Source organism: Lathamus discolor, chromosome 2, assembly GCF_037157495.1.
Source record: "Lathamus discolor isolate bLatDis1 chromosome 2, bLatDis1.hap1, whole genome shotgun sequence".
In the NCBI taxonomy this organism is placed as follows: domain Eukaryota; kingdom Metazoa; phylum Chordata; class Aves; order Psittaciformes; family Psittacidae; genus Lathamus; species Lathamus discolor.
Window position 1 is genome coordinate 21,768,800 of NC_088885.1, and position 25,002 is coordinate 21,793,801.

Sequence of the window (25,002 nt, forward strand, 5' to 3'; positions counted from 1 at the left end):
ACATAAGTGAAGATGAGCTTGAAGGTTTGGGCTTTTTTCCCCAAATCATCATAAAAACAACATGAAGACTAAAAGTGCTAGACATTTCTTGCCAGAAAACATCCCTGAGACTCCAATTGTGTATCACCACCAGTCAAGTTGGCAGTACAGCAGGTCTCACACTTCACTTGACTGCACCAGCCTCCCCTGAACTAGTTGAAGAAAACCTATTAACACTTTTCTGGCAGATCACATTTATCTGTGGCCATGAAGCATAATGCAGAGACTGATCCATGAATACTGGCAAAAGCCAGGAATCTTTTAGCTGGCTTTAAATTAAAGCCATTTTTTCCCCTTAATGATGTAAATGAAGGTGCAGTCCCTGCTCTTGACCAGTGCTGCCATCAATATTTTTTAGAAAGATATATTATGTTAGAGGAAAACAAAAAGGAGTATGTATCACAGCAAAAAACCTACAACATCAATTCCATACTTGATATAAAACTGATGGAGATAAAACAAAGTTCGACCAGTTAACAGTTCTTTCTAAAACTTCAGAAATCTTCCTCTGATTTCTCAGTGTTGTTTTAACTTGCTTTTCAGACTAATACTTTGCCGGAGGTGGTGTATAAATGTTTATGTCTCATCTAACCTGAAGTGGAAGTTGAAATTCAACAAGTAAATATGAAAATATCTGCTAGCGATTTGTACTTGCAAAATATTATCCAAATGTTTATTGCAATCCTATTTAAGAAGTTCCCAGTAGACACATTTCTATCAACGGGGATCATATTTCCAGAGAGCCAATCATGAAGGGCTAGGAAACCCGTGTAAAGAAATATTTGAACAAGATTCCAAAGATAAAGCCTTTTGTTATGAAAAATATTTGAAGAAGTATGATTAACAGAGAAATGCAACCAACCGGTTCAGTGTTCAAGTACTTGTCGCACATTCACACCAAGGAAAAGCATTTTTCCCACCAGTGGGAGAATTTAATTACGTGGAGTACAGGGAAAAGGGACAAAAGAAAAATCCATTGTGAAAGGGCTTTTTCACCATTCTGGCCAAAGTTGATGTCTTTGAATATGTCAGCTGGACAAATGAAAAATACCAAAATAAAACATGATTAAAGATAGTGTAGCTTCACCTAGCAATTGGTAACCATGTGTTCCAGCCAGAGAAAAACACTGGGAAAGCTACTGGAGGAGTTTTCCTTTGGCTCAGGGAACAGATGAGCAAGAGTTCTCCTAAGGCATTGCTTACAAAGCCAAAAACTGTTAAATTCAGCAGCAGCTAAAGCAAGTTACAACACAGCCTGCTCCAGCCTATGTGGACAGAGCCAAGCTGCAATATAATAACGTTTAGGATGGGGAAGAGAGAGCAGAGCAAACATACCTTATGGTTTTATCCCAAGTCTGAACCAGACTCACAGAGCTGTCTCAAATAAGTCAGAATACAGAGGCAGAAAAGGCTTTCCGTTCAGACACTGCGCGCCTCTAGCAGCACATGTCTTACAGTGATATTTTCTAGTGTTTATTCAACCAACTTTTCAAATCTAAAAGAACAGAGACACTTTCTTCGGAAAGTTCTCGGACTTGGTATCCTTGAGGAAGACTTTTCCAGTCCAATAATCCCATCTCTCCTGACATGCATTCTTTCTCAGTTAATCTATTTCTTCCTATACACTACTGTGTTCGCGTAGCACTGCTTTCTCCACTACACAAAACCTCTCTCTTCACCTGTCCTTGCGCATTTCTTCACATCCACGGTCCATTTTCCTTTCTTTTCTCAGAATTTCAGTTAAGCTACATAAAACGATGTATGAAGACTACAAGGAAGTTCAAAAAGCTGCTGCAGTGAAAAACAGGCTGATATTGTGAATTAAGGACTGTTTTCTGGTCAGCTGTGCAGCTCTAGTTCATTGTGTAAGCATGAGTGCAAAATCATTCTGCAGGTTCAAGTAACTCCCATTTGTATATTTTCCACTTAATTTAAGAATTAGCTGGAGCAAACTGTACTGGCATTCTGAGGAAGGTAGAAAAAGTTAAGAGGATCTTAATGCAATGACTGCATTACTGTGTCAGTCAGAACCGGTTTTTAGGATCCCATAAGAACAAAAAATCACTACAGGTTCTGTTTTAATTTTATATCCAGGAAGCAAGAAACAATAAAATTTAAACAGAATTATGAATGCTAATACATTTTACAGCTGCCTTGTGTTTAACCTCTGTATCTTCCTATAAATGAAAGTTTCAGCTTTAATCAACTTTCAGGAGCACAGAATGTCAAATACACCCATGCAGTATAGGAATGCATCAGGGTCAGCCTCCCATTTTCCCACTGAGGATAGGTTGCGGGAAGAAGTGAGCACTCCCTGCCATTTCCACTCCGCTTTTGCTGCCAGGAAGCTGGAGATCTTCCTATAAATCCCAGTATTTTCCAATCAGTTCATTTTCAGAAATGCAATTTTGTCCAGAAAAAAACACAACTTCCTATATCTTCAGGAATTCAGAGCCAGTGAATAACTACACTGTGGCTACATAGCTGAAAATCTTGATGGGTTAGTTCTGCCACTGCATTTTAAAATGGCTCTACACTGAATTTTTTACTATCCTGTATGTCTTTACATTTTACAGCCCTGATCAGGAGGCGAGACTAATGGTGTGTATGGTTAGCATCTTCATACAAAGGAAGTCAGAAATGTCAAAACTTGTCCTAACTGCTCAACAGGATTCTCTCTCAGTACCAGACATCTACTATAACTAAAGGACTGTGACACATTTTAACCTGACACCCTCGCAGTCAGCAAAAATTCAGTGCTTCTTTTCCGTGGTGACGGTCAGATCTGGCAGAAAACATTTTCCCTGGTTTCTGGGTGACCTTTATGGCAACCTGCTGCCTTTCTCTGAGGTGCACATCCACTCCAAGTCTAAGTTCTGAGTGTAAATTTTTCTCCCTGAAATGTCATTATTTTACCTTTATCTCTGGTTGGGGATTTTTTGTTGCCGGTTGTTTGGTTGTTTTGGGTTTTTTTGTGATTATTAAATCAAGGAAGGGATGATTGGCTTTTAAATTGATTTGTGAAAGGACAATGAAAGATGTCTAGTTGATGGCTAGACGGAAAGGAACATGTTTCTAACAGATCAAAAGAGAGAGAGCATTAATGAGCAGATGTGTCCTGAAAGTTTTCTTAAATGCAAACACGACAACTGTCTCAAGACTGATTCATTACAAATACAGGTCTGCTCATCATGCAGAGAAAAGCTTTTACTGACTCTTGAGAGAAGAAATGGAAAACAGCAGAAGCAGCTTCAGCCAGAAATTCACATTTGAAGGGAAAATATAGGCTCCATTTAGTCCTTGCTCCATCTGCAAACAAAATCATCTCAAGTGAAAACACAGGAGAAAAAACACAAGCAATTAAAGTCCTCATCTCCCATCCTCCTGTCTGATAAGGATCGTAAGAGCTATGGCTTTCATAGGAAGCCATCTCTGATCCCCCAACCACACTCTGACTTCAGCATTACTCAGAGCCCACAGAAAGCTTCTGCCCTCCGAGGGCCAAACTCTAAAACTGTTCTTCACGGAGCAGCTCAGATAAGAAATATTCCCTGAATACAGTACCCTTTTGTACTACACAAGTGAAGCCCAACACATTGCATAAGATCAAAGAGTTAGAAACTAACCAGCAAGTGCGACTCTCAAGTCACTAGACTGTTCCTTTTCGGTCTTTGAATTGGGCTGGAATGGTGGAGGCAGTTTTGCAAGTGCAAAGCCAAGCCTTTATGGCTGCATTCCTTCCTCTTCTTCTTTCCTGACACCCCCAATGTAATTCTAACTGATCTAGATCACCATACAACTCAAATCAATCAAACAGGCATGCTGACTTGCAGTTAGGTTTACATTTATCTTTGCAGTTTGGTTTACATTCATCTTTTGGGGTTCCTTTCCTTTTTTGGGGGAGGAGGGCTTTTTTTAACTTTGAGATAAACAGTTCTCTGTCAGGAACAAAATCAGCCACCAAACCTGGCTGGTTGCGCCCAAAATCCGTTTTAAAAAAACTCTAGGATACACATGCATTTTACTTCGAACTTCCTGCTAGATTGCATTTGCACTCACCTGAGCAGAAAGTTACAGCTTCTACGTCTCTCGCTGCCTGAGGGAACCAAAAATATTAGCTTTGATTAAGTATTTATTTTGCAGCAACATGAAATCTATCATGCTACAGAAATTACTCTGAATTATACCTCTTCAGCAAGGCTGAAGCTTTCAGCTTTTTCCTCTTACCAAGTTACACATTCAATAAAAATACAGCTGGGCCAAGAAAACTCTGTTTTGTCTTGGCAAAGCATCAGACAGCATCTTCTGGTTTGCAAACAGACGCAGAATCTTATCTAACTGTGGGATGTTCTTGGATGTGCTACCTATTAGCAAGACTATTAAGAAGTACTGAAAGGTTCCAGCCCCTTTTATGAACTCTCAGTCAAATCTCATTAGTTTGCACGCTCTCAGTTTGCACACAAAAATATAGCAGTATTTTCTCACCTCTCAGGGAAAAATTAATAGGAGAGTGTTAAGTCTCATGTTACTAGAACTTCATTACTTTTACATGATATGCTGAATAATTAAACTGCACTTGTCAAATAAGTGATTTGAGAACACTTTGTGCTGCGGCATATGTTTTTACTGTCTGTTTACCTCAATTGACAAAATTAAATCATTCACAGAGTCTCCCACATAACAGCGTAAACAACTGAGACCCTAAAGTTGGAGAGGAGGACAGTTCCAAAAGGGGACCCAAAGGATAAGTGTATATAGGATGGGATTAAAGGAAGAGCACTGGATTAAAGCCCTAGATCAGGAAATCGAAACAGCAGAACCAAAGCTTGCCCTGAGGATGCTGCTGAATGAGAATGACCTAGAAGCAAATCTAGCTAATCACAGGTTTGGAAGGGACAGTAAAGATTATTTGCTTCCAATGCCCTGCCATGGGCAGGGACACCTTCCACTAGACCAGGTTGCTCCAAGCCCCATCCAACCTGGCCTTGAACACTGCCAGGGATGGGGCAGCCACAGCTTCTCTGAGCAACCTGTGTCAGCGCCTCACCACCCTCACAGTAAAGAATTTCTTCCTAATATCTAATCTAAATCTACCCTCTGTCAGTTTAAAGCCTCCTTGTCCTGTCATTATATGCCCTCGGAAAAATGTCCCTCTCCAGCTTTCTTGCTGGCCCCTTTTAGGCACCGGAAGCTGCTCTAAGGTCTCCCCAGAGCCCCTTTTATTCCAGGCTGAACAAGTCCAGCTCTCTCAGGCTGTCTTTATAGGAGAGGTGCTCCAGCCCTTTTATAACCTTCACGGCCTCTTCTGGACTCGCTTGAGCAGGCCCATGTCTCTCTTGTGTTTGGGCACCAGAGCTGCACACAGTACTGCAGGTGGGGGTCTCACCAGAGTTGGGTAGAGGCGCACAATCATCTCCCTCAGCCTCAAAAGGTCACATTCCTTTTGATGCAGCCCCGTATATGATTGGCTTTCTGAGCCCAACCATTAACTCAGCTCTTGTCCATATTTTCACAGTAATGTATGGAAGGGGGGCCTTTGGCTACTGCTAGTAGAAGGGTACAGTAATCTGAAATATTCTGTAGTAAATAGGATCCCTCAGGGCTGAAACAGAGGGGCTATGCGCAAAATAGCAAAGGTAGAAAAATTAGAGTAACAACCTACCCCTCCACAGGATGAACAGAATTTCTGACACAGGGCATGTTGTCTTACCTGCCTCTCTCCACAAGAAGGTCTTAGGAACTCAGCCAGTTCAGTGGGAGGACCCACACATCCAAGTGAAGCAGATATAATCAAATAAACAGCTGTCTCTCCCTCTGATGGGAACTGATCTGTTTGGCCAACCTGGCAATCTTTCAGAGCAGTCTTCTAAAGGTTACTCAAAACAAAACTGTCCGGCTGCAAATCCCTTCTGGAAGCAGCCAGACATACGCTGTAGCAGCTTGCTGCTACCGGAGCCACATCCATCCTCCCAGGGCTGCAGCAAACAGAAGGACCTGCTGCCCTGAACACCATCGTGATGTTCAAGCTGCACTCCATCAATGAGCACATACACACAATCTGCTATTTTTCAAAAGTACTAGTCTCCAAAAGCCACATTTCCATTGAGTGGGAGAGAACATTCCCGGTGCTCCTGTTCTCTCACAGCAGCAGAATTTCCCTAAATCGACACTTTTTGCAAAGTTATGTAACAGTGATGAGTTAACTCTCATCTGAGCAGACACTGTGAGCACAGTGTAAGCACCAGGGTACTTCTTTACAGTGAGCTGTGCTCCAACCCAGCATGTCAATTTAAAAATGACAAAAAAAGGTGTTTTTACTTCTCGGAAGAGAACAGCAAGTTACCCAGGCAAAATCATGGATTCCTGTGGAGGGGTTATTAAGTAAACAAAGTGCAGGAAACAAGATTCAATAGCTTTTAAGTGCAGCAAAACTGAGCTTCTAAAGCAACTTCAGTTCTTTAGTATAAATAACCACTTTGGGACTAGCAGTGCATGGGAAACCAGCCAAAGGAACTCCCCAGACCTCAGCACAACTCCTCCTTTTTGTCATCTGGAGTGCTCTTACAGCGTTGCCGGAACAGAAAGAAATGCCACAGAAGCTCTCAGGGATAACCAAAATCAATTTTGCAGGCTTGTGAACCACCATCCACTAGAGATGTTTCTTCTGTAGTATGAAAGACTGTTTTCCTTTACATTAACTGACTCAGCCACAAGCTTTCACATGGAAGAAAACAGCAGCAATTTGATAGCTCAAATACACTTACTAACGGAGAGAGCAATTTTCTTGCATGGCACAGCCTCCTGCACTCCTTTTCGGTACTGAAGTACCCATTAAGAGTGACTCAGTGGTAGAAAAAACATGTGAAAAAAAGACATCCTGCAGTTTGTTTTTAAATACTCTCCTTGGTCAGTATTACCCTATCAGGAATTTGTGAAAACCAGAGGTATGGAATATATTTTCAGGAGAGATGGTGCATAAATAATCATACTAAAAAAAATCACAACTGTTAGTGCACAGCAACTGGCCAAAAATGTTTGACTCCTGACTAACTAAAGTCTCCTCTCCTTTCTACTTCACTGCAGCCACAGATCCCTTACCTACTAGCAAGGGTAACTACCCTTCTTTTATCTTTTTCTAATCTCTTGTCCTCCCTGACCTTTCTCTTTTCTCTGGACATGTACGAAAGCAGATGCCTCCCTGTGCAGGGACACAGACTTACCTCAGCCACCTTACTTCAGGTTATCAAACACAAGGGCATTTCTCTTCTCTACTTTGATTTTCCTATTGTTTTATTGTTTAGTCTAATGATTTTCTCAATTCAGGTTTAGACTACCATGTGTAAACCATACGCATGCTTTAGTCCAGGGAGGGACAGAGTAGGGCTGGTTGGAGTACAAGAACGACAAGCCAGGTACCAAGAACCCACTACTTGCCAGCAGGTAGGTTAACAGGTATTACGGAACACAAAATCCTCTGCTATGCCTGGGCTCACTCTCAAAGTACCTGGGTAGTTATACAGAAGAGCTTTTGCACAGGTTTTTCAATAGAGCTGGAATTATGTGAAAAACTCTCCTGAGTAATAGTTTATGAACGCATACCACCGGCACAACTCTTAGCTATTCCTCCTGTCATGCTACTGTGGAGTTACACTGTACAGTCCTGTAACAGAAGCTATGCTGCATAAGTGCAGTAGGATGACATAACTCTGAGCTCAACTTGATGGATTTTCCTATTTGCAAGATTTTGCACCATAACTCCTGATTAATTTTGGATGTGGAAATTAATAAGCTTATCAAAGAAACAAAGTCAGAGCTATTCTTGTTCAAAACAGTGTCTGGTGTTTCCTCTAGAATAAAATGACTTTTAAGACCAACCATATTTTTTTATCTTTTCTATAAAAAAGACCTGCTGCCTCTTACCCAGTAACACAAGGATGCACTTCCATTTAACTGATGAGAACTGGAAGACAAACATCCTCCACTGTCTCTCAGTATCCCATGGAGGTTCCTGAGCAAACATACAAGTTATTTCCAGTTTTGGGGAAAGCAGATTACTTTATACTAAGAATTCTATTTATCTGCTAAAAATTTACCCTGCCCTTTCTACTCATACAGATAATAAGATTGGCTATAGAAGATCCTATGTTAGGGTTAGGGTTCTGAATTCATTCAGGCATTTAGTTATATCACAGAAAGGATTCAATAAACGTCACAGACACTTCATGACTTTTCAGTGAACTCAACACAAAAGGCAAGCTACTAAGTAAATTGGCTGAAATACTGGAAGATCATGTAGAAAGATGCGTCCATGGACTGATCAGAAAAGAGGAGAAGTTGGCTCAGTCCTAGTACATATGACTGTAGCACACAAAGCCTGCAAACTCAGCAGCACTGTACTCACCACCACATTTCTTCAAGGACCTGCTCAAAGACTTTTCAACCCTTCACCACTGAAACAAGAGTGACCTGCTCCAGTTCTGATTTTGGAAATCTTGTGGCTGCCTGTACCACGTAAGAGGCTTTGTTGGTGGAGATGTGGATTTAAAAGGCCTGAAGGAACTCTGATGATAATCTGGTCTGACTTCCTGCCTGGCACAGGCTCTAATACCTCACACAGCAATTTCTTCACAAAGCCCAAGAACTGGTAACTTTACGAGAAGATATTTCAGAAGGAGATCTAATCTTGATTTAATTACTCCAAGTGATCTACCACATTCCTTTCTAAGCTTTTCCAATGGTTAATTACACCTACAGAATCGTATTTCCAACTTGAACTCCTCTTGCTTATCTTGCTGTTGTTGTCTGTTGGAGCCCTATCCCTACACAGATATTTTTAGATACTAACCACATCACACCTCAAAATTCTCTTACCTGAGATAAACAGTTTGCCTGTTTGGCAAATCAAAACAGGGATTCCTGAATCCAACGCAGAGCAGCTGCGGTGGTATTACAGATAGCTTTTGACTAAAAAGAGAAAAGCGCACTAAGCATCTTTAACAAGCTTTTCCAGCTTTCATAGCAGTCACTCATTTGTAAGACCTGGAAATTTGGGATCAATAGCACCACCATCTGCAGAGTTTCACTTTCAACTTAACTGATAAATTCCAGCTCAAACTGGATCAATAGTTACCAGATACTATAGTTAAAGAAATAGATGGCTGATGGCAGGTGGTTTTCTAGTACTTGTATGTCAAAATCACATAAAAACCCTGCTAACAGAATGACCCAGTACTTCTGCCAAGGCAGAAATCCAGGATTGAGCAATCTGTACCAAAAATACTTCCAGTTGTGACTCTGGGAAACAAAATGAGTAAAATTCCACTACTGCTGTCATGCCATATTACTTAAGCATATTACTCAGACATTTATATTACTGTAGGATTCAGAGGCTTCACATAAAGCTCTCTTGTGTTAGGTGATCAACTACAAACAGAGCAAGCTTAATTCGTTTTTGCAGCATTTGCCCAGTTCTTGTACAGCTGAATCCTGGTAAGGAGACTGAAGGAGGACTTGTGTCCTCCCTGAATCATGGATGCTGATGAGATCAGCATACAAAGACTGCTCAGAACTAGAATTTCTTCTGGCATTTACTAAATCCCTGTACAGCTCATGTGATTCCCCACACATTATGAAGTTCCTTAGCTTCCTTAGCCCTATTCCAGAAGGACTTCCAGTCCTTCACAGTGTTTTGGTGCAGAATGGCATCATCTTGCTGTCTCAGAGATATACTATATATGCACAAACCTTTGTAATACAAATACTTGCACATGCTCTCCATATACTAATACAGTGCAACAGCTGCAAAGCTCAATTGTCTGCTACTTACATCACTTTAAAATTTTCCACAACAAAAGTGATATGACATCTCATTACTTTTTTATAGCACTTCTGTTTTTCCATTAATATTTCACTTTCTACTCACTTGTGGTATCAAAAAGCTTACATTTTGCATAGCTTAACTGATTTCCTTCTTAGCCTCCCTCTTCCCTATTCCAAGGATGCCCATCTGCAAATAAGGAACACAGTTTATGTAGATATATGGGCTTTTACTGGTTTAAAATGTTATCAGGTTTAAAAAAACATTCCTTTTAGTCACACTTCCATTTGGAAGGCGTTTGACAAGAAATGTGTGCAGAAAATGCAGCTAACAACTCTGCAAACTTTTACTTGAACCAACAATAAAAACCAAAACAGACTAATATGGGAGGAAAGGAAAACAGTAACCAACAACACTTCCCTTCCTTGGCATCCTGTGAATGGCTATTAAAATTGAAACTATCACCTGTGACTGAAAAGTAATTATGCATTTTTGTAATGCTCTGAACAGGTTCCTCCTGCCACTGCCTGTCAGAACAACTTGCTCTCATACACCTGGCTACGTTATTTGACATAGCTGCGTCATTTTCTAGATAACACAGCACGTGAACGTCAGCATCCTCACTCACAATGAAAGAAATAAGAGATAAGTCCCCACTTTTTGACACCCCTTGCTGTTGATAATGTATTGAAAGACCTTCTTCTGCCTTTTGCTTATCTAGCAGATGCACAGAGAATCCACTTCCAGATGCAGCCTGAATCATGCCATATAGGAGAGGAAATACTTCTAGAAGAGTTCACACGTCCTCTACAGGTACATTTATTTGACTATGGAATTCATTTATTTGACTATGTAAACTCCCACCACCATATGTCAAAACCCTCAAATTTGCTACAATACTACTTATTTCAGCATGTACTCTAGTATTTAATTTTGAATCTGTAAGAAAGGTCTCCTTACAAGTGAAGATTTTAATTGACTGAGTAGTAAAAACTAACCTGTTGAAAAATAATTACCTGTAAATTTCTCATAGGCAAAAAGAAGTTTCCAGATCTATGTAGTAATCTATCTTATTTTGATTAAAAGACCAAATAGTGGCTTAACATCAATAAAAAATTGTCAAATGTTGTTACACTCATTCTGCAATACTGTCTCCTTTCCACAGACCCACACCATGTTTAGGATCTACCCAGAAATGATGAGCATATTTGTTAAAATTTGCCTCCAATTAACTTGAATATCTTACTAAAGTGGAATAAAACATTCTTACCTTATTAGAGCTTCATTTTCCGTTCTTTCACTGAAAAGAGTAAAGAAATCTGTATTAAAGATCTATTTGGTAAACAGTACTTTCTGAAGTTATTATTTTAGTTTCACTTCAATTAACACCAAAACTATGGGGTTCTTTTCACATAACTGAAATAAATTTCTATTCATTTGGAGAGATAATCCTTCTCAACACTCTCAGGTGAAGGCCTTTATTTATTTACTATCTTAACCAGCTCTTCTGAACAAACATTTCAAATGCTTTGGAAATATCAATACAAACAACTCATCTAGTCAATTCATCACATAAATAGTAGACCTCACAGGTTTATTTTCACTGCAAGCAGTATTTTGTGACTGGAATTGGTACTGCTATTGTTTTTTGTTGGACACTTGATGGTTGCTATTCTAAGATGGACTTGCCCTGCAATATGTTCATTCAAATTGCTTTTCAGCCTGAAAGTTTCTTTTAAAAGCAGCTCTTTCCTGCTCAATCCCAAAACAGGTAGGGTCAGCTTGTATAAGAATGAAAGCATCAAGCCATTTCATTAAACATCTGCTTCAACTAAGCCATTGTAAATGGCACATTTGCCAACAGTGTACCAACATCCATCACGAAACCCAAAAATGAAAAAAGCTATAAGACTATGCTGAAAAAGCTCCAGCATGACTCAGAGCAATCAATGATTTTTGAGGGCATAGCAATTATTAATTAACCTTTCATTTCTTTGTGACTTTTGTTCAGTCCTTTACAACCAGGACCTATTTGCAGGCATCAGCATTATAACTGGGAATTGGATTCTGGTAACTCTGAACTAAATGGGTAAATTTTGCCACTAATATATGCTAGAACAGAATCACACTTTATCTTATTTAATTTTCGAAATTAGCATAATACACAGCATGAAAAAGAAAACAAAATGCCAAGTCTAATAAAATCTGACAATTATTAGTGGGATTTGTCGAAAAGCAGAGAAATCATGCTGAGTCGCAGGCAAAACATCTCAGCCTCTAGCACTTTCTGTACACACTCCATTAACCATCAGTCAGTATGGTTAGAAATCTATAGATGAAGGGAAAACAAGGAGAGACCTTGTTCATCTAGGCCAAGGAAGAATTTAAGGCTTGGCCTCGAAGCATGTGATCAATGTAGTGGTTGAAGAAATTAATCCTCTGCTCTACAGCAAAAAGACTGTTTTGGGGGGCAGTGGGGTTAACAACAGACTCTTCTAGGAATGGCTGTGAATCTGTCAACCTGAGGGAAACAAAGCTCAAGTGAACAGTAGAAGTGACTCTGCCCTTAGAGTATGTTCACCTGTTTTTTTTATGAGACCTATAAAATGAGCCTATTTCAGAAATAAAATGTAAAGAAGATAAACATAAAAAGAAACATTTCTGCAGTGCAGAAATTCCTTAAACTAACCATCCATTCTGAGAAAAGGCATGAGATCTTATTTTTATGAAACAGTTCATCAGAGCTGACATTTGCAGTGTCCGATTTCCCACAGCTGAGGAGGTGCATATGCGTACCTTTAAAGGAAGAGGAACAACTGAAGTAGCTTCATTACTTAGTAAAATACATCTCCACCCTTCGTGCCCCACGCTGGGCACCAAAAAGGACTGTCATGGTTTAGACCCAGCTGGTAACTCAGCACCACGCAGCCATTCACTCACCTCCCACACTCCCCCCCTCCCCAGGCCATGATGTGGAAGAGAATAGAAAGAATGGAAACCCCGTGGGTTGAGATAGGAACAGTCCAGTAACTAAAGTATGATATAAAAGTACTACTAGTGATAATAATAGAAGTAACAAGGGGAGAGAATATAAAACTAAAATGGGAAAGGAAAAAACCCAATAAACACAAGTGATGCACAATGCAATTGCTCACCACCTACCGACCGATACCCAGCCTGACCTGAGCAGCGATCTCACCTTTCGGGTGACTCCCCCCAGTTTATATGCTAGGCATGACATGCTGTGGTATGGAATACCCCTTTGGCTAGTTTGGATCAGGTGTCCTGTCTCTGCTTCCTTCTGGCTTCTTGTGCCCCTCCTCACTGGCAGAACATGAGACTGAAAAGTCCATGATCATGGTAAGTGCTCCTGGGCAACAACTAAACCATTGGTGTGTTATCAGCATTGTTCTCAGACTGAAACCAAAACACAGCTCTGCACCAGCTACTCGGAAGGAGAAATAACTGTTACAGCTGAAACCAGGATTTACTCATGGATTTAATTTTCTACAACTCCTTCTGATAATCAGCTGCTAAAACATGCATCAGCACCAGATTACCTCACATCTGGCTTCAGGTGTGGGTCACCCACAAGAGGTAACTTAAGAAAGGTTTTGCATGCAGGAATCAAGGGACAGAACCAGTAGGTATTCTATCGCTGAAGCCTATGCATGGTTTCAACAGGATTGAGTGGGATTTACTACAGCACGAACCAAATCCTTACTTTTCTCATGTAAAACTCCCACTGAATCTAACCAGGGTGCAACTGAGAGAACACATTATATCGCTGATTCTTTATTACTCACCTGTCTCAATACTACAGCAGTCCACAGCATAAAGTTTATGGGACCAGAATGCTTCTTTGTGGGAAGGGAAAGGAATATCTTACAGGATAGCCTGTAACCACAAAGCAGATACAGAGGCAAGACTGAAGAAGACTAAAAGTCATTCTGGATTTGTGACAAGATCCACCGCTTTTGAAGCAAAGTATGTCTATGCTAGAAACACTCACAGCACAGGTTGCTTTGAAGCATATTTAACTCATCCTACATACCTTTAAAAGAATAATGAAAGCTGACTTTGGCAGGGTTTATGACTCCCAGAAAAAAAACAAACCCCAGCATGCTTAAAGAGTTTGCATAAGTTTGCCTTATCTGATCTAGCTGTTGATAACAGGACAAGCTACAATGAGGGCCGTGAGTATCTCCCATCATATGTTCTCATGGGCCCTGCTGCCTGCCCAGCTTGATGGTCTCAGTAGTCCATGTCTGGGGACCTAGAGAAAGATGGACCATTATTGTTCTCCATCAGGCAGCAGGAAGGGTCTATCTTCAGATGATCTGGCTTCTATCCAAGTGGAGATAATATCTCAAAACCACACTGGGTAAGTGAGGCTTTAAGCATTCAGTGGCAAAGAGTTTCACATGGGGTTTGTGCTTTCACATAAAAATATCTCCTGTTAACTGCCTGCACTGTTTTCATGCTTAATGACCTCCCTGCTCAGATGGAGAGAACAATCTCTACCAAAAATGCAATTGCATTTCATTGCAATATTCAGATGTGTCATTCTTCTAAGTATATGCCTCTTTACAGTAAAAACCATACTTGTTGCCAGTCACCAAATGTGCTAACTTTGTATGCACTCTGGAGGGGTTCTAGCAGACTGCCTCGAAAGCACATCAGTACAATTAAGTTAAACAAAGCAGGTCACTGTCCACACTCAGTGACAAAAGGCTCTGCAGTTTCAACAATCGGTTTACCATAATCCTTTTAATTCAGATACAAAAAAATATAAATATTTTTGCAAGCTCCACCTTTTTCAGAGTAACTCCTTATTAATCAGTTTTGGAAATACTAATACTAAAAAAACCCTACTGACAGAGATTGTTTTAACCATGTACTTTGCTACTGAAGCTGTTCATGAGTCTTCTTAGAGAAGACTCACCAATGACTCCAATTGAACCACAGAAAACTAATACTGCCAAATTGATTAGACAGCAGAATAGATGTAGATGAAAATCTCCTCCTGTACCAGACTCAGAAAACTCTTGACTGCATGGAGTTGTACACATAAAAGCATTCCTTTTTGTTTCAATCATTGTTATTTCATCTTTTCTGTTTATGCTGTTTAGTAAAAACTGCAAAGCTGAAGATACAGCAACATATCTTGCCATAACCAAAACATGGGTTTGATCCCTACAATAAATAAGTTATACAACCAATAAGTTAAAACAAATTATTTCCAAATGATTCAGCACTCACACAGTACACAGTAGGAGAAAAGGCATCCAGGTGCACTTCACAAAATTTAGATATAAATTACACATTCTATCCATGTCTTTGAACAGATATCCTTATCCAACAAAATCCCATTCATCCTATTGAAGATTACTTTTAGGCTCCTGAAACCCATCACAGACATCTTCATCTGGAAAGAAACAACTAGGGGGGAAATTCTTTAAAGTTACCAAAAAATGCAAATCTATTTGGGCTTCTAAACATTCATCAGCACCCCAGCATTTGTTTCAGTTTACTTTTGTAGTCCCCACAGGATGCCCTGATGTTCGGAGGTCCCACAAGGAGACTGACTGAGCAAAGCAACTACAATTTCCTTTTTCACAAAAGATCACAGAAAGCCAACCAGGCCTGGAAAAGGCACCGAGTTCTCATTCCATCAAAGCCAAGAAAGGAAAAAGAAAGGGGTGGGGAACCAAGAATTCTGAGCAGGAAACAAATTCACTCCTAAAGCCACTCCAAAAGTTTGGCTTTCAGTTCTACCATTCAGCAGCTCTCGGTAGGAATTAAAATGTGCAACAGTGAGGGGAGTGGGGGAATAGGAAAAAAACCCACACCAAAAAGCCACCAGCGGGGAAGATCTCACTGACCCCCCACAGCAAAGCTTTTCCTCAAGATGCAAGGAACTCTCCTGGCATGGAAACATAATTTAAATCTTCCTGTCCCCCCAGTCTTGACTCAAGGCCATTTGATTTCACAGTGCCAGCACTTGTAGTAGTTAGCAAATTGCGCTATGCACTTTGCAGAGTAAAAAGCCATGACTGCAGCGTGCCAAAGTCTAATCTGTGACAAGCATTTTCATTCCTGAAACTCTACACAGCATGCCTTGGATTGTTTGGCGTTCCTTAGGCAGACCCGGTCTGTGCGGGTGTGGCGAGGCAGCAGATAGGCCTGTGTGCACAGCCTAAACCCTGGGACCTACAGATGCATCCCAAGAATGTTTACTACGAGTACAGCACTAATCACAATTACCATGATGGCATACGTTCTCTGCAGGATAAAAAGGCTAGAAGAAAGCCCTTGTTTAGATTGGACAGCAAAGACAAGATCATAGCTGGAAGGTAGAAAACACATAAAATCGTTCCATTTAAAGCATATGTACAAATTGAAAGTGAACCATCATTGCCAAAAAAATGCACATAACCCCACCTACAGCTACAGAGATAACTGCCAACTGCAAGAGGAATACGTGGTCCATGTTCTGCTGCCCCAACAGCACAACCAGTCACAGAACCACTGTCTCACGTCTGCCCTCCCCAAGGAAGTGCTGAGGAACATCCCTCTTTGTTCACCCACTATTTATTATTTCTCTTAGTGACTGGATGACATAGAAATCATAAAGCTCAATGACTTTTTGGAACCTAGGCCTCCTCCTGCGTCTAAGAAGTCTTGTATTTCAGCCAGGTAGCTTGACCCAACTGTTCAGAGGTAGAATAACGAGGAAAAAAAGCTCACCACTACCATGTCGAGATCATCCTAAAGAGCTAAAAACTCACAGCTGCTTTACTGAAAATGCTACGAATACAATGCCCAGAAGCTATTACCTGCTCCAGTAAATGGCAAGTCCACAGACAGTAATGAGTATGGTCCTTTTTTTGCCTGCATTTGCATTATAATTCTCTGTATAATTGACAAATTAGCAAGATAAAAATATATTGTGGCTAGCAGACCTTCAAGATCTATTGGAGCATGTTTAATTTACATTATAAATGTTAATGACACTGTTTTCCTTGACTTAAAAAAGGGCAAAAATAAACTAATTTACTTTTAAAATAAAAACTGTACCAAAAATAATTGTTTCAAATCCTGTGGCATTAATCCCACATGTATTTAACTATATACTGCAGTTATTAGTGGTGCAAACAGCGCTGTGGAATTTTCTCCTCTCTTCCTCCAGCTTACTGAACAGGAACCTAGAGAGCAGACAAGCTGAGTCGGCCAAAACTTCATCCTTAGTTTCACACTGTTTTATAGCAGATGCTTGATTTCTATCCTTGTCCATATGTCTGAGTAAGCATAAACTACATCAGAGATAAGATCTGGACTTTCAAACCTCGTATCAGAAATCATAGATCTTGTATCACATATCTTTCTGCCTATAATCACACCACTGACATGAGAGTAATTGTCTTAATTGTTGACTGGTTGTCTTAATAGCCCCTAGTCTGTCTTCTATGGGATGGCAGAATTAAAAAGACTAGTATCTTCAAAAAAGAGCATGCAGTGAATGTTGCTGCACAATATCCCCAGCCAGGGAATGTCATCATCAAGCCCTGGAATAAAACATGGCAGACTCCTGTTATCTTTTCCAGAATGCCAGTCTCAACCCAACACATCCCAGACCTTAAAGCCTGTCTGACTCTAACTCATGAGACAGCCAGAATGCTTATTTTTTTCCCCCAGTACTTCTTCTAATAACTGAGTTGGTGGTGCCATGTTCTGCTTGGGATGGTGGATGGCAACCACCACACTTGCACACTGGAATGAAGCTGGTAAGTCCATCCAAAATTAAAGCAAGAAAGTTCTATGAAAGCAGAAGTTTAATGAATGCATCAAAGAAGGAAAAAATATAGTGAACTAGTCTGTATATTGGTTGCTTTATCTTTCATTTAAAGATTATTTTTTGCTATATTTCTTTCTTCTATCTTTTTCTACCTGTATGACACATGCCTTCATTTAAGTCCCATGTATAGCACATGTCCCAGTAAAATGTCCCAATTCAGTCCAGAACTGTGGCACTGCATAGTTTGTGCAAGGAGTATGTCCTTAAGCTCTGCATACATTTTGAAAGCTATGAAAAATAACATAAGAATAAATAAAATGGAAATTGCCAACTGAAAGTCAGTGAAAGCAAGCTTAGAGAGTACTTTCTTCTTATTTATGGTAAAGATTTTAAGAAGTATTGTACAACATTGTATAATCATCAGGCCAGCAATTCTGCTGCAAAGTGTTTTTCAAATGGCAGTTTTGGTTGCCAATGTAAGGAATAGACAATGAAACAGAAACACGTATTTCTAAGAGGGGCTTTGGAAAATGTCTCCCTATGCCCAGTGCATACAGCAAATATATATCTTCACTGAAACACAGTTTAAGTAATGTCTGCAGCTGCCTAACTTCTCTTCATCGTTTGTGGTGGGGTGGTGGTAAACATTGCTAGTGACAAATAACTGACCATGACTAAATTCTAAACAGTACTGAATCAAGATCTTCTGGCTAAGCTAACAGGATAAATGCCTTAAGGCACGATACTTGCTTTATTTTCTGGAGCTAAGGCCAAGCATGCTGAAATGCCAGGGTTTCTTGAGAGGTGGAATTGGGCTTAATTCCAATTAAGAGACAAACTGGAAGATTCAGACATTTGTTTAGTAACTATGCAATAATGTCTCAAAGTCAATGTGTTGCAATTGCCTTTTGTGTTTATTTCTACAAAAGGAGATCAGAAAAAAACCCATAAAATCTATCCAAGTAACCAAATTCAAAACTGCAGTCATGCATGTTGAAAACTTCCGAATGCACAATTAGCAGGAAAGGGTAAAGTGGTGTTTTCTCCATTTTGGATGTTCCATGAAAAAGGGCTTCATTTACTTTCCTGTATTTTCAGAAAGACCATGGTATTTGCTTGCTTTCTCCCCCCAGTATATCACAGATAATACTCAGCTGCCAGGTTTATGAGGTATTTGCAGTTGTAACTCAACAGACAAATCCTTTGTTACGAACAGAGAACAAATAATGGGGATTTACAAAGCCGTAATTACACTGAGAGGGTTTATGCATAAAGCTATATTAAAAGAAATGCTATAACAAAATATCTTTTTTTTTTTTTTTTTAAATTCCTCTGAGCATTATCACCACTTATGCTAAGGACCATTTTGTAATGTTACCATGAAAGGGATTTTAAATGCATGTCATCCCTAAAGGATGCCTGCAGTCCGTGCCAAGCTCTCCTACACAGGCTGATCTTGGTAGCGTATACCTGTTTTATGGTTAGCAAATGATGATGAATGAGCAGAGCAAACTTTTAGCCCACAGCAATAAACAACACTAAAGGTAGATGTACTCCAGCAACCAGGCAAAGCATGTCAGCTACTGCAAGTCTTGGCAGTGAAACAGGAGCAGAGACCAAGAGGTGGTATCTGCAGTCCCCATCAGCTGACACCAGGAAGCTGCATGGTTGCCTGACGAGCATGAGCAGAATAGCTGACCTATGAGCCCACTCTGGCTACACATCAGGCCGGCCCATGACTGACAATGCATCAGCTGAGTAACACACCACTAGGGACAAAGACCATGTTCTTGTCTTTGCACTGGTCCATTCAGAGGGACCTTGTGTGGTGGGGCTGACATGCTGGGGTGAAGAGATGCCATCTAGAGGGGCCCTGACATGCTTGAGAGGTGGCCAATGCCAACCTCATGAAGTTCAACAAGGCCAAGTGCAGGGTCCCACACCTTGGTCGGGGCAATCCCAAGCACAGCTACAGGTTGAGTAGAGAATGGACTGAGAGCAGCCCAGCCCTGAGGAGAAGGACTTTGGGGTGCTGGGTGACAAGCTCAACACGGGCCAGCAGTGTGTGCTTGCAGCCCATTCTGTGATTCTGAGAAAGGAACCTGGACACACAGGAATAGGATGCCATGGTCCATGGTTGATGCAGCCTCTATTTTGGACTTTCTGCTTCACCAGAAGTCTCCTGAGGACAGGCACTCCCTGCATACCAGAGACTTGTGGCTAGCTCTACGGCTTTCCCCAGTGGAACCATACCAGTTACAGTTGTGTCTGAGGATGCTGTGAAGCAAACTGCCAGCCAGCCTGTCCCCAGACTAGAGACTTCAAGCGATGACTTCAAGCACTCCACTGTCTACATGAAAGAGGATGATGGGTTTCACTTCAATATATTTCATGAACAGAACATATCTGAGAAGCTATTTTCAATATGGTGCACATTCTTCATTTAGTTATCGATGGCTACTACAATTTCTGCTCTTGTCCTGTCAGGCAGATTTAGGCATCTCCTCACAATAAAACACTGAGGTGGGAATCACAAAAACAAAAGTCAAGACATTTTGTATGAATTTATCCTGAGATTCTTTTGATTCTTCTGGCTTATTACACAAAAAATGGGAGAATCTGACTGTTATCCAAGAAACTATATTGGATAAAACTGACATTTCTTTCCCAAACCTCTTCTCTAAGCTCAGTGATTCATTATCGTAGTTTAAATTTTGTACATAATTAATTATCAGTGGGCAGCAGCATGCACAGTACAATTATGGATTTTTAAGGTTACCCTTGAACACACCAGAGCAGTTGCTAGCAGTATGTATGACAAAAAATCCACTAGTTTATTATTAATCGCTTTGATGGAGACAGGCAGTACAATTAATTAGATGGTCAAGAGAAATCTGGATCCAATGCCACAGATGTCAATACCATGAGTAATATGTCTCCCATGTAGAACCTTTTTCTAATGTATTAATTACAATGTTTTGAGTTCTGGCATGGATCTCTGAACCAGACAGGGCACAGGAATGCAGTGCGACGTCAATGCACAGGCAGAAATAAAGTGGTATGAGGCATGTGCAGCAAACCCATGGCACAAGGGGGCTGAGTGGTCCTGATTTGACAGGAGGGAGGAATGGGCAGCATCACTATCCCTCCATGTTTTGGCACCACAGAGCTGGAGCCAAAAAGGAGATGCTCAAAGCCTGCTGGTAGAGGAGAGGGGCAAAGAAAGTACCAGTAGAGAATATGGGAGAGAGACAGAGGTTCAGTCTTCCAGGCTGATCACTATGATGCATGATTCCATGTCCATGGGGGATATTAGACACAAAATACCATACTTTCTCTTTTCTCTGATTTGTTCAGAAAAGGTTTTCGAATTTGTTTTGCTTCATTATAAGGAAGGAATTCTCTTCTCCAAATGAATCAGGAGTAAAATATGACAAAGTAACTGAATATTGCAATCCCACTGTCCATGTGGCTGACAAAGGCAACGGAGTAAATCTGCATTTTTCATTTAAAAAAAACGAAGAATTTTTGTTTCGTACAACATTTCAACATTGTCTGGGCTGATCTGGGTATTTTTTTCAGGATCAGTCTATGATTTGGGATTGGTCATATGCACTATGGAATGGAAAAACTCTATAACCTACCTGAATCATTATTTTGTTCTCCCATGGTTCCAATTGTTCATTGTTAATCAGATCCAGCCATAACATCTTATTCTGCAAAAGGCATACTCTGCTTTAATCAAAATCTTGGACGGCATTTTGGACAGCACCTTTAACAACTTGGACAGAATATTCTGGGGTTTCCTCACCAACAAAGAATCAAAACAACCAGCTATGAACATGTCTTGCACAAACGCTGACAGTTAACAGGTTATTTTGATGAACATTTGCCTGTTTCATGGAACTGTTTTCAATTTCCTTGCATTTTTTTACCTGGTTTCTTCACTCAAAACAATAATGAACTGTCAACCTGTCAGGTAGGATCCATCAATGATGAGCTCTAAAGTAACTTCATAATTTCTCATTTTATGCTATGCTGAAAAGCCATGCTGTAAACACAAAAGATGACCGTGACAGTCTCATCTATTTGAAATCAGAACTTTTTATTTATGATGTTCGAGTGATTTTCCACATTGTTTTGGCAGTAAAGAGAAATGGCCAGTGTTTGGAAATGAAGCACACCAACAAGCTCATGCTTGTGTCTCCATATTCTGGTGAATGATTCAGATTATCCTAAGAAGCATTTACTGGTAAAAAAGTTCTGAAAAATGTCTCTTTGGCAGGTACAAACACAGCACTCTGTTTTTTCCTATCAATAAGCAAACTGTCCTTCAGTGGCACCTCTGATTTTGGTACTGCTTGCAGTTTTACATTTTGACCTGTTAGATTTAGCCAGTTCTTTCATGTCGGGCAGCTTACCAACTTCTTCCCTGCTGCCATCCCCCACTGCAGCCTCAAGAAATCACAGACTGACAAACTGATGTCTGCTGTTGCCTAATGACCTGTTTGTAGCAGCTCCATCACCAACTAAAAGCAAAAAGAGAGAAAGCAGCACTGTTCATTGTCTTTGTCAGCCACATGGACAGTGGGATTGATGCATCCTCAGCCAAGTCTGCTGATGACACCAAGCTGTGTGGTGCAGTTGACATGCTGGAGGGAAGCAATGCCATCCAGAGGGACCTGGACAGGCTTGAGAGGTGGCCAGTGCCAACCTCATGAAGTTCAACAAGGCCAAGTGCAAGGTCCTGCACCTGGGTTGTCTGAGAGAGATGGGCTTGCTTCTTCAGCTTGGAGAAGGCTTCAGGGAGACATTAGAGCAGCTTCCAGTACCTAAAGGGGGCCTAAAAAAAGCTGGAGAGGGACTTCTTACAAGGGCATGTAGTGACAGGACAAGACGGAATGGCCTTAAACTGAAAGAGAGTGAATCTAGATTAGACATTGGGAAGAAATTCTTTATTGTGAGAATGATGAAGCCCTGGCACAGGTTACCCAGAGGAGCTGTGAATGCCCCAACCCTGGCAGTGTTCAACACCATGTTGGATGGGGCTTTGAGCGACCTGGTCTAGTAGAAGTGTCCTGGGTTCAGCAGCAGCAGTCATTTTTCTCCTTCTTAGTAGCTAGTGCAGTGCTGTGTTTTGATTTTTTGGCCGGGGAACAGTGCTGATAACGCCGATGTTTTCAGTTGCTGCTCGAATGTTTGGTTTGGCCAAGGACTTTGTGAGCCTCATGCTCTGCCAGGGAGGAGGGGAGGCTGGGAGGAATCAGAGACAGGACACCTGACCCAGACTGACCAAAGAGGTATTCCATACCACAGCACGTCATGCCCGGGATGTAACCGGGAGTTACCCGGAAGGGCTGGAAGGACTGCAGGGTTGGACGACGTATCGGTCGGTGCTCGGTGGGGGGAGTGGAGCGAGTTATCAGTTGGCTGGTGTTGAGGTGTTGTATTCTTTCCTCTTGTTATTTCCTTTAGCACTATTATTATTGGTGGTAGCAGTAGTGATTTGTGTTATACCTTAGTTACTAAACTGTTCTTATCTCAACCCACGGGAGTTGCATTCTTTTCGATTCTCCTCTCCATCCCTCTGGGAGTAGAGGGAGGGAAAGAAGTGGGGGGTGTGAGCAGACGAGTTGTGTGGATGGGTTTAAACCACGACAAGAAGGCATCCTTGCCTGTGGCAGAGGGGTTGGAACTGGATGATCTTCAATGTCCCTTCCAACGCAAACCATTCTGTGATTCTATGAAATAGCCACTAAATGAGTTAGTGTTGTACAGACTGTAAAGAGAAAATTACAGAGGATCCTGTTATCCATCTAGCATTGTCTAGAGCTTAGGAAACCAAGATCATTACAGCTTATAGCTATGTACCTACACCATCTACCTCACTGCAGTACATAAACTAGCAAAATTTAACAGTGTCTAGCCATCCATTATTCCTGCTTGCCTTCCTGTTGCAAGAACACAGGCAATAATGCAATTGTTTTATAATAAATTACATTTTAAAAGAAATTATAATATCATCACATCACATCATTTAATTACAGATAGATGTATTTTTTGTTTGTTTTAATCTGTTTCAGGCAATGAAAAGCTTTCAGTAACAGACTGAAATCTCATAAGCTCCATTTGCACATAAGCACAGTGATTTTGGATGACTGGCCATTTCACTGACAAACTGAAATGTTTTTAATGGAACCTTGTTTCCAGTAAGAACGGAATACCGTATTTCAGATGTTTTAGGTTATGCACTCTAAAATGGCCTTATGCCAAATTCATGAATCACTTTTGGAAATTAAAGATCCTGTATCTAGTAACAAAAAGCAGCAAAAAAATAAATTCCTTAACTACTATCAGAGTAGCACCCTAATTTGGAGAAAATGAAAATCCCACTCTGGCTGGTTTTTATCCTAAAACAAAACACCACAGGAAAGAGTTTCAACTGACAGGAAAAATGAAAGTTGAAGGAAGAAAACAAACACAAAAAAATAATCCTCTTTCTTACATGGAGGGGTGGGAGGGGGAATTGTATTGTAGACTTCTCACAAATTAAGTAACTGTGGCCTCTGTTTTAGAAGAAAAATCAAAGTAGTGGTAACATAAGCTTGTCTACTTTTAGTGATATGGTGGTATGTACGGCACATCATCCCTTTTCAAGCACTGTGCCTCTAGGAGTTTACACCAAACGTACTTCTAACACTGAATATAAGGGCCAAAAAGGGTCAAAATCTCAAATTCACCCAGCAAAACTACCATAAGCAGCAGCTTTTCTTGCTAGAAGAACTGTCATTTCAAAACCCTAAGATTCTGCTTCGCCCTGAATTTACACACAATTGCTTGTGTTGCACAGCCCAAAATACTGCATTCATGTGAAAAGACACTGAAAAGCAGAGACCAGTGGGACAGCATCCTGCTTCCTTTATGCGCAACATTTATATTCATAATTCCTAGCAAGTTCTACAAAATAACTGACAGACATAGACTTTGGGGAAAAATACCCCTCAACATTGTGTTGGTTTAATGCTACAGCACCAAAGACAGCAGCTCTATACGCCAGCACAGCAGGAAAAGAACTCAATTGCTTTTAATAGACAAGCGTTTAGTGCAACTAGCATAATCTGCAGTGACATTTTCCAATGTCTATTATGTAAGTTGAAAGCTAAACTTTTGCTTTTATCTAGCATATTGCCTATCTCCAACACAGTGCCTTATCAACTTTCTCTCCATTTTTTAGATATTTTAGTAGCAAAAGAGGGGGGACTTAGCAGATTTTTGAGATTCCTTCCAGAACTCCTCTTTTCTTCTGTTCTGTGTTTATAGCCATGCAGACATCAATTCAGACAGGCTT

General features: G+C 40.6%; 1 protein-coding gene across 30 annotated transcripts in view; it reads right to left on the reverse strand.

Annotated features, from left to right (window-relative positions):
• The window catches only part of THRB (thyroid hormone receptor beta), a 173,229-nt gene that overhangs the window by 115,743 nt on the left and 32,484 nt on the right, over positions 1 to 25,002 (reverse strand). For 9 of the 30 annotated variants that reach the window (XM_065666093.1, XM_065666081.1, XM_065666096.1 and 6 more), the window contains 2 exons: positions 11,127 to 11,156; positions 4,099 to 4,135 (listed from right to left, as the gene is read on the reverse strand). The exons of 3 other annotated variants lie outside the window; for them this stretch is intronic. The gene's annotated coding sequence lies outside the window, so the exon portion shown is untranslated. Of the gene's footprint in view, positions 1 to 4,098; positions 4,136 to 8,910; positions 9,004 to 11,126; positions 11,157 to 12,545; positions 12,642 to 13,662; positions 13,754 to 25,002 lie in introns of those variants that run through there. 18 more of the 30 variants (XM_065666104.1, XM_065666084.1, XM_065666079.1 and 15 more) reach the window with 7 other exon arrangements.